Source organism: Petaurus breviceps, unplaced genomic scaffold, assembly GCF_028583685.1.
Source record: "Petaurus breviceps papuanus isolate PSGF00001 unplaced genomic scaffold, PetGlider_PUasm1.0 551, whole genome shotgun sequence".
Lineage (NCBI taxonomy): Eukaryota > Metazoa > Chordata > Mammalia > Diprotodontia > Petauridae > Petaurus > Petaurus breviceps.
In genome coordinates this window covers 27,915,872-27,932,400 of record NW_027186372.1, presented here as the reverse complement: position 1 = coordinate 27,932,400, position 16,529 = coordinate 27,915,872, and the positions used below count along the sequence as shown (strand labels likewise).

At 34.3% G+C, this 16,529-nt stretch overlaps 1 long non-coding RNA gene across 1 annotated transcript in view; it reads left to right on the top strand.

Moving 5' to 3' along the window:
* LOC138172558 (uncharacterized) overlaps positions 1 to 10,840 on the top strand; it is a 264,181-nt gene extending 253,341 nt beyond the window's left edge. Inside the window, exons 2-3 of the long non-coding RNA XR_011171154.1 lie at positions 6,815 to 6,861; positions 10,301 to 10,840. This is a non-coding gene — a long non-coding RNA (uncharacterized lncRNA). The remainder of the gene's footprint in view (positions 1 to 6,814; positions 6,862 to 10,300) is intronic.
* Positions 10,841 to 16,529: the final 5,689 nt, after the last annotated feature.

Here is a 16,529-nt window from a genome sequence, read left to right as displayed (position 1 = left end):
TTATGCAAAAGCCTTTTTAATTTAATACAATCAAAATCATCCATTTTGAATTTCATAATGTGATTTCATAATTTCTCCATCTCTTGTTTGGTTATGAATTCTTCCCTTCTCCATAGAGCTCACAGGTAAACTATTCCTTGCTCTCCTAATTTCCTTATGCCATTAACCTTTATGTCTTAATCATGTACCCATATTTACCTTATTTTGGTATATGGTGTGAGATATTGGTCTATGTCTAGTTTCTGTGATACTATTTTCCATTTTTCCTCCAACAGTTTTTGTGAAAGAGCTCTTATCCGAGAAGTTTATGTCTTTGTTTTTTTTTTAAACATTAGATTACTAAATTCATTTACTACTGTGTCTTGTGTACCTAACCCATTCCATTGATCCACTACTCTATTTCTTAGCCTCTACCACATAGTTTTGATTATTGCTGCTATATCATCTATTCTTGGATCTCCTACAGCTAGGCCAGCTTCCTTTGCATAATTTTTTTATGAATTCCCTTGATATTCTTGACTTTTTGTTTTCCCAGAGGAATGTTATAATTTTTTGTTACTCTATAATATAGTTTTTGGAAGTTTGATTGGTATGGCACTGAATAAATAAATTACTTTGGGCAGAATTGTCATTTTTATTGTATTAGCTCAGTCTTCCCACGAACAACTGATGTTTTTCCAGTTGCTTAGATCTGATTTTATTTATGGGAAAAGTGTATTGTAATTGTATTCATATCAAAACCTGGATTTATCTTGGCAGGTAGACTCCCAAAGATCTTATTTTGTCCACAATTATTTTAAATGTAATTCCTTTTTTTCTCTTGCTATTGGGCTTTGTCAGCAATATGTAGAAATGCTAATTATTTATGTGGGTTTGCTTTATATCCTGCAACTTTATTAAAGCTGTTAATTGTTTCATATAGTTTTTTTTTTTACTTAATGCTTTAGGATTTTCTAAGTATACCATCACATCATCTACAAAGAGTGATGACCACGTTTCCTTAGTCTGTTCTAATTCTTTCCATTTCTTTTTCTTCTCTTATTGCTAAAGCTAACATTTCTAGTACATTATTGAATAATATTGGTGATAATGGGCATCCTTGTTTCACCCTTCATCTTATTAGGAATGCTTTTAGGCTGTACTTATTACATATCATTTTTGCTAATGGTTTTAGATAGATACTACTTATCATGTTAATGAAAACTCCATTTATTCCTATGCTCTCTAGTGGTTTTTTTTAAATAGTAATGGGTGCTATATTATGGCAAAAGATTTCCAGGATTTATTGAGATAATCTTATGCTTTCCAGTAGTTTTTTTATTGGTATGGTCAAATATGCTGATAGTTTTCCTAATATTTAAGCATCCTTGCATTCATGATATAAATCCCATATGATCTTTGTATATTATCCTCTTGGCAAATTGTTATAATCTCTCCATTAACATTTTATTTAAAATTATTACATCAATATTTATTAGGAAAAGTGATCTATGATTTTCTTCCTCTCTTTTGATTCTTCCTAGTTTAGGTATCAGCACCATACATGTGTCAAAAAAAATTGATAGGACTGTTACTTCACCTATTTTCCTAAAAAGTGTATATAGTATTGCTATTAATTGTTCTTTGAATATTTGGTAGAATTCACTTGTAAATAACTCTGACCCTGGAAATTTTTTTCTTAGGGTGTTCATTGATGTCTTGTTCAATTTACTTTTCTAAAATGGAGTTGTTTGAGTATTTTATTTCTTCTTTTAATCTGGGTGATATATATTTTTGTAAGTATTCATATATTTCAGTTAGATCGTCAGATTTATTGGCATATAGTTGGACAAAATAGTTTTTAATTATTGCTTCAATTTCCCCATCACTGGTGGGGAATTCAACCTTTTCATTTTTTATACTGGTAATTCGCTTTTCTTCTCTCCTTTAAATTAAATTATCCAAAGGTTACTTTATTTTATTGTTTTTGTCTCTAAATCAGTTATTTTTATTAATTCTATAGTTTTCTTACTTTTACTTTTATTGATCTCTACTTTGATTTTCAGAATTTCTATTTTACTATTTAATTGGGGACTTTTAATTTGTTCTTTTTTCTAGCCTTTTTAGTTGCATATCCAACTCTTTAATTGCATGACCTCTTTCTCTTTTATTCATGTAAGCATTTAGAGATATTAAATTTTCCCTAAGAACTGCTTTGCTGTATCCTATAAATCTTGGTATATTTTCTAATTCTGGTCATTTTCTTTGATGAAGTTATTAATTGTTTCTGAATAGTTGTTTGATCCACTCATTATTTAAGATTATATTTTTTATTTTCCAATTAATTTTAGCCTGTCTTTCCATGACCCATTATTACATCTAATTTCTATTGCATCGTGATCTGTAAAGCATGCACTTCATATTTCTGCCTTTCTGCATTGAATTGTGAGGTTTTTATGCTCTAGTACATGGTCAATTTTTGTGTAGGTATGATGTACTTCTGAGAAAAAGGCATATTTCTTTCTATCCCTGTTCAATTTTCTCCAGATATCTATCATGTCTAATTTTTCTAAAATCCTATTCACCTTCTTAACTTCTATCTTGGTTATTTTATGGTTAGATTAGTTTGAGAGGGGGAGGTTGAGGTCCACCACTAGTATAGTTTTGCTGTCTATTTCTTCCTGTAACTCACCTAACTTCCCCTCTAAGAATATAGATACAACACCTGTTGGTAAATATATGTTTAGTATTGATATTACTTCATTGTATATGGTGCAGTTATTCAAAATGTAGTTTCCTTTCTTACTTCATTTAATTAGATCTATTTTTGCTTTTGCTTTGTCTGAGATCAGGATTATTACTACTGCTTTTTTGTACTTCAGCTATAGCACAATATATTCTGCTCCATCTTTTTCCCTTTACTCTATGTGTATCTCTTTGCTTCAAATGTGTTTCTTGCAAACAATATCATTTAAGGTTCTGGTTTTTAATCTACTCTGCTGTCTTCTTCCATTTTATGGGAGAATTCATCCCATTCACATTCATAGTTATGATTACCAACTGTATATTACCCCATCCCACTTTTGCCCCATTTGTACTTTTTCCCCTTCTTTCACCATGTCCCTCCTCAGCAGTATTTTGCTTCTAACCTCCACCTCCCTCAATATTCCCTCACTTCTATCAGCCCATTCATTTTGTTTCCTCTTTCCTTTCCTACTTCCCTGTAGCATAAGATAAAATTTTATACATTGGTGAGTATGTATGTTACTCCTTCGTTGAGTCAAATACTATGATAGTAAAATTCAAACATTGCTCACCCAATTATCTTCTTTCTCTCTACTGTAATAGGTCTTTTGTGCCTCTTCATGTGATGTTATTTTCTCTATTCTATCCCCCTCCTTTCCTCTTCTCCCAGTACAATCCTTTTTTTAACCCCTTGTTTTTTTTAATATTATCACATCAAAGTCAACATAGAACCACACCCTCTTTCTTTGTATACTCCTTCTAACTGCCTTAATAAAGATACAGTTCTCAAGAGTTACAAGTATCATCTTCTCATGTAGGGATGTAAACAATTTTATCTTATTGAAGAACATGCTTTGTTTCTTTCCTGTTTACTTTTTTATGCCCCTCTTGAGCCTTGTATTTGAAGATCAAATTTTCTGTTTAACTCTGGTCTTTTTATCGATAGTTTGTAAATCCCCTATTTCCTTGGATGTCCATCTTTTCTTTTGAAAGATTATGTTCAGTTTTGTTTGGTAGTTCATTCTTAGTTGTAATCCAAGCTCCTTTGCCTTCTGGAATATTATATTCCAAGTCTACCAGTCATTTAATGTAAAAGCTGCTAAATCCTGTGTAATCCTTACTGTGGTTCACTGATACTTGAATTGTTTCTTTCTGGCTGCTTGTGGTATTTTCTCCTTGACCTAATAGTTCTGCAATTTGGCTATAATATTCCCTGTTGTTTTCATTTTGGGATCTTTATCAGGAGGTGATTGGTAGATTATTTCTTTCTTTCTATTTTTTTTCTTTTTTTTTTTTTTGGAGGGGGGAAGGCAGGGCAATTGGGTTAAGTGACTTGCCCAAGGACACAGTTCGTAAGTGTTAAGTGTCTGAGGCCATATTTGAACTCAGTTCCTCCTTGCTCCAGGGCTGGTGCCCTCTGCACTGTGCCACCTCTGGTGGATTCTTTCAATGAGTGTTTTACTCTCTGGTTCTAGGATCTAAGGGCAGTTTCCTTGATAATTTCGTGAAAGATGATGTCCAGAATCTTTTTTTTCTTTTATCCTGGCTTTCAAGTAGTCTAATAATTTTTAAATTATGTTTTCTGGTTCTATTTTCTAGGTCAATTGTTTTTGCAATGAGGTATTTTACATTGTCATCTTTTTTTCATTTATAAAAAATATTGTTTGCCTGGTTATTGATGGTCCATGGAGTCTTTAGTTACACTTCCCCAATTCCAATTTTTAAGCAATTATTTTCTTCATTTAGCTTTTGTGTCTCCTTTACCATTTGAGCAATTCTACTTTTAAAGGAGTCATTTAATTCAGTGGATTTTTTTTTTCCAATTTGGCCAATTCTTTTTGTAAGGAGTTGTTTTCTTTAATCAGTTTTTGAACTTCCTTTCCCAAGTCATTGATGGTTTTTTTTTCATAATTCTCATGTCTTTTCCCAATTTTTCTTCTACCTCGTACTTGATTTTTAAAATCCCCTTTGAGCCCTTCCAAGTACAATTTTCTGGCATGAGACCAATTTAAATTCTCCTTTGAGGCTTTACACGCAGGCATTTTGATATTGTTGGCCTCTTCTAAGTTTGTGTTTTGATCTTTTCTGTCACCATAGAAGCTTTCTATGGTCAGGCTCTTGGTTTTTTGTTTTTTTTACTCACTTTTTAAAGCTTATATCTACTCTTGGGGCACTGGGTACTCTGTTCCAAGCTTCTTGCACTGAGACCTAGGGGCCTAGTTACTGATCTTCTACTTCAAGGCCTCTGGTGCTTTAGGCTTGTACAATGCACTAGGGTGTCCAGGCCTAGTTGTGGCTGTTGTTCCAGCATTTGGGGACTAGCAGTTTGCCTTATGAAGGGGGGCAGGAGGCCTCATAGCTGGCCTGCTATGTATCTAGCCTGCTGACCCAGGACCAAGGGACCTCAGTTGCTGATGTGTACTATGGCTAAATTTCCTACTGGCTTGGCTGAACATAGTCTCCTCTGTGCTGCACCCTCCTTTTATTTAAGTGAGAAAGATCTTTCCTGAAATCCTTCTAACTTATCTTAAACTGGAAGACTGTTTCACTCCTTCTTTTTGTGGGTTCAGTCACTCTACAATCCATTTAGAGACTTGATTTAACATTATTTCCAAGGCAAACTGGGGAGATCTCAGGCAACTTTCTGTATTCTCTCCACCATTTTGGCTCTGCTCCTGCCTTCATAGATTCTTAAGTCAAACATTTTGAAGTAGTTTTGAATTTTATTCAGGAGGCTCTGTAATGTTCACTTAGTGCTTAGTGCAGAAATAGTGTCATATTCAAAGAGAACCATTTAGAGGACTTTATTACATATGAGAAATCTCTCTGTGATTTGATCTCTCTGCTGGCTATCCCCTATGATAGTGTAAATACCTTGAGAAAGTATTCATCTCCTTGTTTTATTCTTTGCTTAAAATTAATAAATGCTCACTGAATAAAGCTAGCTCTGTTGTGTCTTTTGAGGGATTTTTTTCAGCCTTAATATATACATGGACAACACCTTGTTGGATGATAATCTTTAAGCTTATATTTTGCTTTGTTGAATCAGATTATTTTTTTATAGTTAAAAAAAGTGAGATTTTACAATATCTGTACCTTTCAGTCATTCCTGTAATTATTAGGATGTGATCTGTTGTTGAATATAATTTTGAGCTAATTTATTAATATATATTAATTATATATATATATATATACCTCTTGGATAGGCATGCCAGATGAACAGTGAGTTGTGCTCAGAATTGGAGAGGAGAAAGGAAACTAGTTGATTTGGGAAACACAATTTCAATGACCCTAAACTTCACACTAAAAAAAACCCCAACTTTTTTTGTTTTGTTATGTCTTCTTTTTTAACATCAATATTCTTATGCAATATAATATAGCTGTGAATCATGGAAACATGGTCTCCAAAGAATGAAATTTGTGGGTCACCAAAAAGGCAATGGAGACATATGGTGGGTATAAATAGGTTGCAGCACAATACCAACCATAACTTGTATAAAAGAAGCCATATAAAACATTAATCCAGCAACAAGAACAGAAAAGGAGGAAGTGGATCATGTAGTTAGAGCTAAAAATAATATATGGCCCATCCATATACCACATTCGTGATTTTGTAGCTTTGAGAGGAACACAACTAGTATTGCTGAGTGGACTCCCAGTGGAAACTTCCCCAAGTGGTAAACAAGTATGTACATGTGTTATGCAGAATCAGCAGGAAAATTGGGTTGTGGGGAGTGGTCACTTCCTTTAAATGACAGATCCATTGAAGTTTCCTTCTAAATGAAAATGTAGGTAAGATATTGACTTATAGCCTTTGTACTTCAAAAATATTAAAGCTCTCTGTGTCTTGCTTTGGAGGTACCTCACAATCACGTCAGTGATAGTGACCAGCCAAAGCTACTAACACAGGTTTATTTTTCAGTGTCTAACTGTATGCATGATATTTAGAAAGCTTGCCAACTTACTCATTAGCAACTTAAATCAGTGGGAGTTATGTGTATCTAGTGGTAGAATATCTGGCACTAAATAGTGTTTTATTATGGTAATTAGACATTCTATGCTGAATTTTTTTTTCTTTTTGCCATTTCAGCTGGGAATGATGTTGAATCCATGCATCTTAGAGTCTGTAGGACATAGGTAAGCTTATATTTTTAAGAGGGTTTTTGAATTTATTTAGAAGGCATATCATTAAGGGTTTTCCAAATGTAGTGTCATGTTTCTATGTCAAGGATGAAAATATTTTCATTAAATAAAATTATTTCCATTTGTTTGGTAATAACCAATGTACAATCCAACAGCTCCTTTTTTCTCTTTGAAACAAGGAACCCAAGTGTGAAAGGCAATCATATACATAGCATAGTTTTGACTTCAAAATATACATTCTGGGTCACTGATTTTCAGAATAACAGCAACCTACTCTTAGAGAAATTAAAAAAAAAACAAATCTACCCTATTTTATTATATTGAACAAATACTTATTCTCAAAGGACCATAGTTTATACTTTTTAACAAAATCAGCAAAATAAAGTAAACAAAATACTAGGATAGAAGCAGGAAACAGTCTGTTGAGAATTTAGTTAATGCTTCCTCCAGGCATTAAACCAACACATTATGTAAGCTTATAATGGTGAGATTTCCACAGTACCTAGCTTCAATGTATTTGGGGAAAAATGTATTTGGTAAATAAACTATTCTGCCTTTTAAAAGCAACAGTATTTTGATTTTTTTACCTTATATTTTCACATAGTTATGTGAGGGAAATTATTCTCATAAGTAATATGATCAACAACAATTTGGCACTTCATGTTGCAACAACATTTCTCTCACCTCCTGCTTTTCTCTTGTAAGGCTCTTTAAAATCATGGTCGAGAAGCCCTGGTTTCCATGTCACAGTGGAGCCTAGAAATTTCAGTGTAATGCCTAGTAATTTCACTACATTGGAAGAAGACAGGGAGAGAAATTATTTATCCCTTTAACTGAGCTCTTCCTTGATCAAGCTTGGGAAAAAACTGTTGGGAAACACAAGTTTTTATATTTTTTTTTTGAAAGAAGCAGGGAAGCAGATGAAAATAGCCTTTGCAGGGAACAATTTCTGCATAGGAATGTGAATTTTCTTTCTGCCTCTTTTATAGTCTACTTTTTTATCCACTGATTCTATGGAAACAATTCTGAATTGGGAGTCAGAGGGCTTACCTTCAAATACTGGCTCTGTCACTTCCTACCCATGTGACATTGGGCAAGGCACTTATCCTCAATGTATATCAGCTTCCTCTGATGTAAAATTAAGGCATTAGGATGGATAATCTTGTAAGGTTCCTTTCAATTTGGAAGCACTAGATGAAAGAAATTGGTTGGATAGAAGTTATTTACCCTGGATTGCAGTACACTATGCTACAAAGTATTTTGTATCAGCTATGACACTTAATTATCATTTTCATTCATTTTCATTCCTCTAATCAGAGCATAAAACATAATATCAAATTGCTTAACAATGGAAGTATAAACAGAATATATTTTAATTGTTCTTTCCTATTATAGAGATTAACTGCCCATACTATTTTTGACATAATGTATAAATATTAATTCTAGGTATCTTTTTACATATTAGTGGCAAAGTTAGAGGTGATGACTTTGAGTAAGTACATATGTTACTAAAAAAGTATAGTGTTCTAATACATTAAAATGTCCCAGTTTATACACCTTGGTAATTTTTCTTTCCATACATTCTGATTTTCCATACTTATTTGTTATGAGACTCATGTTAAAGTCAACTGTCTTTATGAATTAAGTATAGTGGCATCATCTCTGATGTTGCAATGACTGGAAAATGGTGCCAGTTGAAACTGTTTATAACTTCTAGTAATCATTCTCCTCTCTAATTTCCTCATTGCCTGTGACCTTTAATATTTGAGATGTTCAGCAATCATTGAGAGACCTTTTAATCAAGTAAAATCATTGAATCATAGGCTTTTAGTGTTCAAGGGGACCTTAGAGATTATCTAACCAAGCTCCATTATTTTATAGATGGAGGAAATTGAGATACAGAAAAGAGATGAAGGCCATGTAGCTAATTTGTCTTTGAGTTGCATAGCAAGATTTTTGCCTATGTTTTCTCATTTAACCTCTACCAAAGTCTTACAAAGCTCCATTTTAGTAGATAAATAATCCTGATTTCTCAAAGGCTATGCCAGCAGAGAGGAGTGATGGTCTACTTCCCAAGTTGGGCAGGATAGTGTGTTTCCTCTCCTCAGCAATGTATTATGGAAAGAGCAATCAAAAGAACTAGATTGAAACCCCACCTCTGCCACTTACTACTTGTGTGCCCTTGGGTAAATCACTTACCCTCTCTATACTTCAATTTTCTCATCTGTAAAATGAGGGGGTTTACATAGAATGATTTTAAGGCTCCTTTCAACTCAAAATCTGTGATCCAAAGCAATGACTGGTCTCTTTGAGGTATTAGGTTCATTATTAGAAGACTGACTACCAAGAATTGAATTTCTTCAATAGAAACGCATAAGGAGCATACAAGGAGGCCATGGGTTATATCCATGGAAGGACCAATGAATCTCTTGATTTAGGGGAATATTTAAGCATTTCTCAGGTATTCTGATATCTCAAATTAAGTACATTCACTTCAAGTCCTTAGTCATAACACCTTCAAATCTTGCCTTTAAAAATATCTGCAAATATACAGATTTTTTTAAAGAAAAAAGGTATATCCATAATAATTCTATAATTTTTCCATTAAATTTTTGTAGTACTTATGAGATTGGCTTGTTTTCTTCCATCTTTTCTCTCGAAGCTAGAAACCAGAAGTGTGCAAAATGACTGTAGGACCTGAAGAAATTCGAAAAGCCTACCAAGTCTACTCCTCCCTTCACACACGAGTGGGAGCCCAGTGAAGAGAGGGTCCTATGTCAAAAGGCTTTTGGACTAGAGCTACAGTTGTCACACTTTACTGCTTTTTCTTTTTAGAAATAAATGTGTGTGTGTGTGTTTTACCTAACCTATGTTTCCCAATGTGGTCTCCTTCCTTTCTCAGAGCCATCCTTTATAATGAAGAATAAAAAAGGGGGAAAAGCAGTTCATCAAAATTAACCAACATGTTAAAAATGTCTGCCATTATATGAAATGTTCTATATCCATATCCCCCTACCTCTCCAACACCCCAACAACATTTGCATAGGTTTTCTTTGGAGCCAAACTTTGTCTTTACATTTTCATATCATTCAATCTTAATTGTTTTGTTATTGTTTTCACTTATATCATAATTATTGCAGCCATTGTTTTCTTGGTTCTACTTGCTTCACTTTGCATCAGTTAACAAAAGCCTTTCCATTCTTCTCTGCATTTTATCATATTTCCAAAGAACTTCCCTATTTTTTATGTCATATGATACTCACACTCACCCCATGAGGAATATTTGAGAGATAAGGAAATTGAGATGCAGAGAATTGTAAGCAATTTGCTTAAGGACATAGAATGAGAAATTTATTTTGTTTACAGTATAATGCTTTTTCTTTTTCTGGACACAGAGATAACAAATTCCTTTTTTGTCCTTCCCATGCTGCAGATGGAGAAACTGGAGCAGAGTGTTGTTTCAGTAACTCAACTCATTCACCTGCTTACAATGACTGAGTAATAGAACTAGAAGTAGAGCCTCATCACTTGTGAGTTCTGCCTTTATTTTGGTTATCATTGACATTGCTGTTGTTGGCTACCATCACTAATACTTTTGTACAAATTTCATATTTACATAAGTTTACAATATACTTTCTTACCAACAGTACTATGTAAATGGGGGGGGAATAGAGGGACCAAATAAGAATTTATGAAGAACTTACTATTTGTCAGGCACTGTGATAAGTGCTAGTTTCATTAATAGCAATCCTGTTGTATAGATAAGGAAACTGAAATTGATTTTTATTGAACTTGTCCAGAATTATATAGCTAATAAGTGATCTAGCCAGCATTAAGAGCCAGGTTTTCCAAGTCTTAATCCAGTTTTCACTATCCCAAATCAGCCTGCTGCTCTACAGAAAAAGTTTTTAAATACTATTGACTAGTAGATGGGTGTGGTTTATCATGGATATGTGTGTGTGTGTGTATTAAGATAGCCTAAAGAGAATTGTTAAGCTTCAATTATTAAAATATAATGCCTTTCTGAGAGTGGAATCCAGTTTTTTCAAACACATCTGTCGTAGGATGACTGGTGCCTGTATAACCGTCCTGTAAAGCTAATCAGAGATATCCAGTTATACAAATAATAAAAAATAATAAAAAGAGTGATCTAGTGAGGGTGAGGGACTGGGGAGCTGCTATTTACATTTTAGATCTAGCTGAAGTTCAACTCACTCAGCTTTACTAAGTATCTCTGGATTTGATGTGTTTATACAGTTGTCCTCTTGCCAGGGAGCCTGCATTTGCATTTGTATTCTCACCAGGAAATTTTTAGAAATGTTATTGCTATTCTTACCTGTAAAAATCCAGGCTGTACATTTCCCCTGTGGATAACAACACACATTAGTTAGTAAGAGTCACCGTTCTAGCTATCCTTGTGGTGGAGCTTTTTTTATTATAATTTCAAAATTGCATTTGCTTATGTCTCCTTTTTGACTTGTGGGTCAGCAGAAAATATTTATTCTTCCGAGGATTAACTCCCAAGTGACTTCCTGTACAAATTAGGATGGTTAGCTTAGCTTAAGGAAAGATCCATAAAATCACAAACAGGTAGAATGGGAAGCAGATCTTAGTGTATAGAATGTTAAGGAACTGAAGAGGAACCCTAGAGATCAGCTGAAATAACCTTGTTTTACAGATGAGAAAAACAAGGCCTGGAGAAAGTAAATGACTTGTATGAGTTCACATAGGTATTAAATCACAGATCTGAGACTAGCACTCGTGTTTTCTCCCAGGTCAATGCTATTTTCCAATTACATTTGCTCATATAATGTAATAGGCTGGCTGTTGTATCCCCCTCCCCCCACTAGCCCTGTGATAGTTTCCTTTCAATATAACTGTCCTATTGTCTGCTTCTTCCTATCATATCTACGATGTCAGCTCATCTGTAGACATTACTGTTATGACCCAAGTGGGATCTAAAGATGATGGATATTTTTTTCTCCACCATGATTAATGAGTGATGTTAGGTAATGGTGTAGGAATTATAAGATCACCTTTGTATTTACTTTCAGCATCTTGTTTGTCTTTCTGCTCATCTAAAACCATCAAGAATGATCACTTCTGTGATGTATGATCTGATTAGGGGAGCTAAGAATGTTATACTCCTCAGTAACTATAAATTTCACAGAATCATCACCACTCTGTGCCAGTTTGATGCCCGTGAGCTTTCCAATTTAACATTCTGTAGTAAATTTTGCTCATTGTAGAAATCTCATACACTCTATATAGATTTTATATGATTAGTTTAAAATATTTTAACCTTGACTTTGAAATATTGTATTCATAGGACCAAGAGCTGGTTAGAGCTGGTCTCATATCACCAACTATCTATTAGATGCTTCATATTGGATATCCCATAGGCTTCTGAAATTAAATACAAGGAATTTTGGCAAAGGGAAAAAGGAACTGGATGTGAAGTTTAGGTTTCGAATCCTTCCTGAGACATTGACCAACTGTACAATCCAAGGCAAGTCACCTGACCTCTCTGTGCCTTGGTTTTCTCTTCATTAAAATGAGGGTGTGGGACTTGATTATCTCTGAGGTCCCTTTCAGATCTTGATTACCTGATGTCTTAAACAGAATTGATTGTTTTTCCCCAAGCCCATTCATCTTCTGGACTTCCCTATTTTTTTTTTTTATTTTTGAGAGCCTCCATCATTCTTCTTGTCACCTTGGTTTGGAACTTTAGAGCCATCTCCAGTTCTTTACTCTCTGTATTTATTCTAGCTCCCACCCATATCAGTTAATGGCTTGTGGATTCTACCTCTTCAACATCTGTCTTATGTGTTCACTTCTCTCCATTTATATCCTAACACTCTAATTCAAGATCTTATCCTCTATACCTTCAATAGTAGTGATAACTGTTTAATTGATATCCCTGTCTCAAGTTTCTTAAATTCATTTTCCACATGGTTGCCAAAGTGATGTTCCTAAAAAAACAGACTGATGATGTTATTCTTCTACTCTAGAAACTCTAAAGTCTTCTATTGCCTCTAGGATAAAATATAAAGTCCTTTAAATGGAATTTAAAGTCTTTCACAACCTGGCTCCAATCTGTCTTTCTAGGTTTATTATACTTGATTCTCTTTCACATAGTCTACAGTCCTGCAAAACTAGTTGGATTGCTCTTCTTCATACACGACTTTCCACCTCCCATCAGAGCCTTTATCTAGACCTTCCCCACTCCTTAAAATCCCTTGTTGCTCAGTCATTTGACTTGTGTCTAACTCTTCATGACCCCATTTTGGATTTTATGCCAAGGATATTGGAGTGGTTTGGCATTTTCTTTTCCAGATCAGTTTATAGATGAGTAAACTGAGACAAACCCTTGCCCAGGGTCATATAGTTAGTATGTGTTTGAGGCTAGATTTGAACTCAAAATGATGATTCTTCTTGACTTCAGACCTGGCATTCTCTCCACTGTGTCACCTAGTTACCCCTTAGGATTCTCAGAATTCTTCAAAACTCATCTCTAATGTCACCTCCTAAATGACCTTTTAATTAATTTATATTTTTAGAAGTATTTATCCTCACATTTGTTCATGTTTCTTGGCAGAATGCAAAATCCTTGAAGACAAGGACTATTTTGTTTTTCCCTAATGTTTCCCATAGTGCCTTGCACGTGGGAAGTGATTAATATATGCTAATTGATTGATTTGTCCATTGTCACCCCCTCATTTTATAGATTAGGGAACTAAAGCCTAAAGAGATGAAAAGATTTGCCCAAAGTGACAAAGAGTGAAAATTCAAACCTAGGTTCTCTGACTCCATATCTAAACTACTTCAAGAGCTGCCTCCTAACTAACCTAAGTTCCCTTAGGGCAAGGAGTATGTCTTTCTTTTTATTTTTCTTTTAATTTCCTGTGACATCCAGTTTGGGGATGAGTACATAACAGGTGCTTAAGAAATACTCCATAAAATTGAATTAAATGTAAAATTAGTTTATTTAGAAGTACCTACTGAATTTTAATCTAATGTTGGGGCAGAGTATTAGATCCTTTGGATGAATGGAGTAGAAAGACTGAAGAGAGGTTACAGCAAGAAGCTAAAGATACACTTCCTGCTTACGTATTGGGTGGGAGAGAACAAAATGAGGACAAATCACAGCATGTAGAAGTACAGAATGATATGTAGATACAATCTAGTCTGAAGGTGAGTTTTTATAATGGTGACATCCTTGCCATCATGCTGTAGGAACATGGTGAGCACATTGTGGTTCTTGTGCCTGGGCTTTGAATCATAACTGATCTCTCTGGTTATTATCAATGTGAAAACCATTCTGTTTAAAGAAAGGACCTGAATGCATAATGTTTGTATCATATGGAGAGACAGTAAAGGAGAGCTTTTGACCTAAAATTAAACAGCAATGACACTCAGACCTCTGCCTTTCCCATCTCACATTTTTCTAAGCACCTGAAGTAATTCACCAGTATTGGTAAGATAGCCTTCAAAGCAATGAAAGACAAGACAGTTTAAAAAGAATGAAGAACCTAAGAAGAGAAAAGGGAGTTAAATGGTTGATTCTGGGCTCAGTACAGTTCTTCATATTTCATTTTCTTCATCTGTCAAATGGGAAATAACACCTTCCCTGACTGCCTCATAAGGCTGTTGTAAGTTTCTTAGACAGAGATTCTCATTGGTTTTTGTGTCGTGGACCTACTTGACAGTCTAGTGATGCCTACAGACTCTTTCTCAGACAAATGTTTTTAAATAATTTGAGGAAATACTAAATTTCAGTTAGAATTTAGTAAAAATAAAGATGTATTTTTTCACAATCAAATTCATAGATACCTTGAAATTTATTCATGGATATTTTGGGCTTGTCTGGATCCAGGTTAAGAATTCTAGCTGTAAGAAAACTGCGAAAGAATTTTTATGACCAGTGTCTCTGATACAGGCCAAATTTCTAAAATACATAAAGAAATGAGTCAAATTTGCAAGAACATAAGTCATTTCCCAATTGATAAATGGTCAAAGGATATGAATAGGCAATTTTCAGAGGAAGAAATTAAAGCTTTCCATAGTCATATGAAAAAAAATTCTCTAAATCACTATTGATTAGAGAGATGCAAGTCAACCAACTCTGAGGTACCACATCACACCTATCAGATTGGCTAACATAAAAGAACAGGAAAATTACAGATGTTGAAGAAAATGTGAGAAAGTTGGAAAACTAAATCATTGTTGGTGGAGCTGTGAGCTGATCTAGCCATTCTGGAGAGAAATTTGGAGCTATGCACAAAGGGCTAAAAAATGTGCATACCCTTTGACCCAGCAATGCCACTTCTAAGGCTATATCCCAAAGAGATCATAAAAATGGGAAAAGGACTCATATGGACAAAAATATTTATAGCAGCTCTATTTTTTTGGTGGCTAAGAACTGGAAAATGAGGGAATGCACATCAATTGGGGAATGACTGAATAAGTTGTGGCATATGAATGTAACAGAATACTATTGTGCTGTATGAAATGAACAGGCAGACTTCAGAGAAACCTGGAAAGACTTATATGAACTGATGCTGGGTGAGGGGAGCAGAACCAGGAGAATGTTGTACACAGTAACAGCCACAGTATGTAAGGTCTGATTTTGATAGACTTAGCCCTTCTCAGCAATGCAAGGACCTAAAACAATTCCAAAGTACACATGATAGAAGATGCCAGTCACATCCAAAGAAAGAACCATGGAGTGAGAATACAGAATGAAGCAGACGATTTTCCTTTTAAAAAATTTTTTCTTTCTCATTGTTTTTCCCATTTGTGATAATTCTTCTATGCAATATGACTAATGTGAAAATGTGTTTAATAGGAATGTATTTGTAGAACCCATATTAGATTGCAAGCTTTCTTGGGGAAGGAAGGGGAAAGGAGGAGGATAAAATTTAAAACTTATGGAAGTGAATGTTGAAAACTACAATTAAATAATTTAATAAAAAAATATATATATATAAAGAATTCCTGCTGCAATGAGAGTGAAAGTCCTTTGCAAAGTATAAAATGCCACATGGATATAAAGTATCATCCCCTTGAAGTTATAAAAAAGATGGAATTTAATTATGAACTTTAAAATTTTTATTTTATCATTCTATCATATAGAACTGAACATAACATAATGCTCTTTCCATCTGTATTGGTAACAGATACTCTGTGTCTTGCTTAATGATAATCTTGAAATATGGGTTATTTTTCTCTGGCATAGCTTTTGAGTCTAAGGTCACTTATAGAATATGATGAAACATTTGAGAAAGATTGTATTGGAGACATTATATAAAATATATGATTTATAAGTGACAGAGGATTGAATCATTATCAGTAATATATTGCCCTAGTTTCTTGAAAATCTGAACAAAGGGACTTTGATTGAAAAGGTGTTGGGGGAGAGGAAAAAGAACCTCACTATGTTTATCTGCTAAGAGAAAATAGCTAGTGGTAGCTATTTCATGGGAAGGAGAGCAGCAAGAAAGGAGTGAAGAATAAAACCCTTAACCTCAGATGTCTATAAAAATATGCAGAAAATGTGTGCAATAAGCAAGGTAAACTAGAGATTCTAATATGAGGTAAATTCAACTTCGTAGGTCTTGTTGAATCTTGGAAGAATGGCATGCATGACTGGAATACCCTAT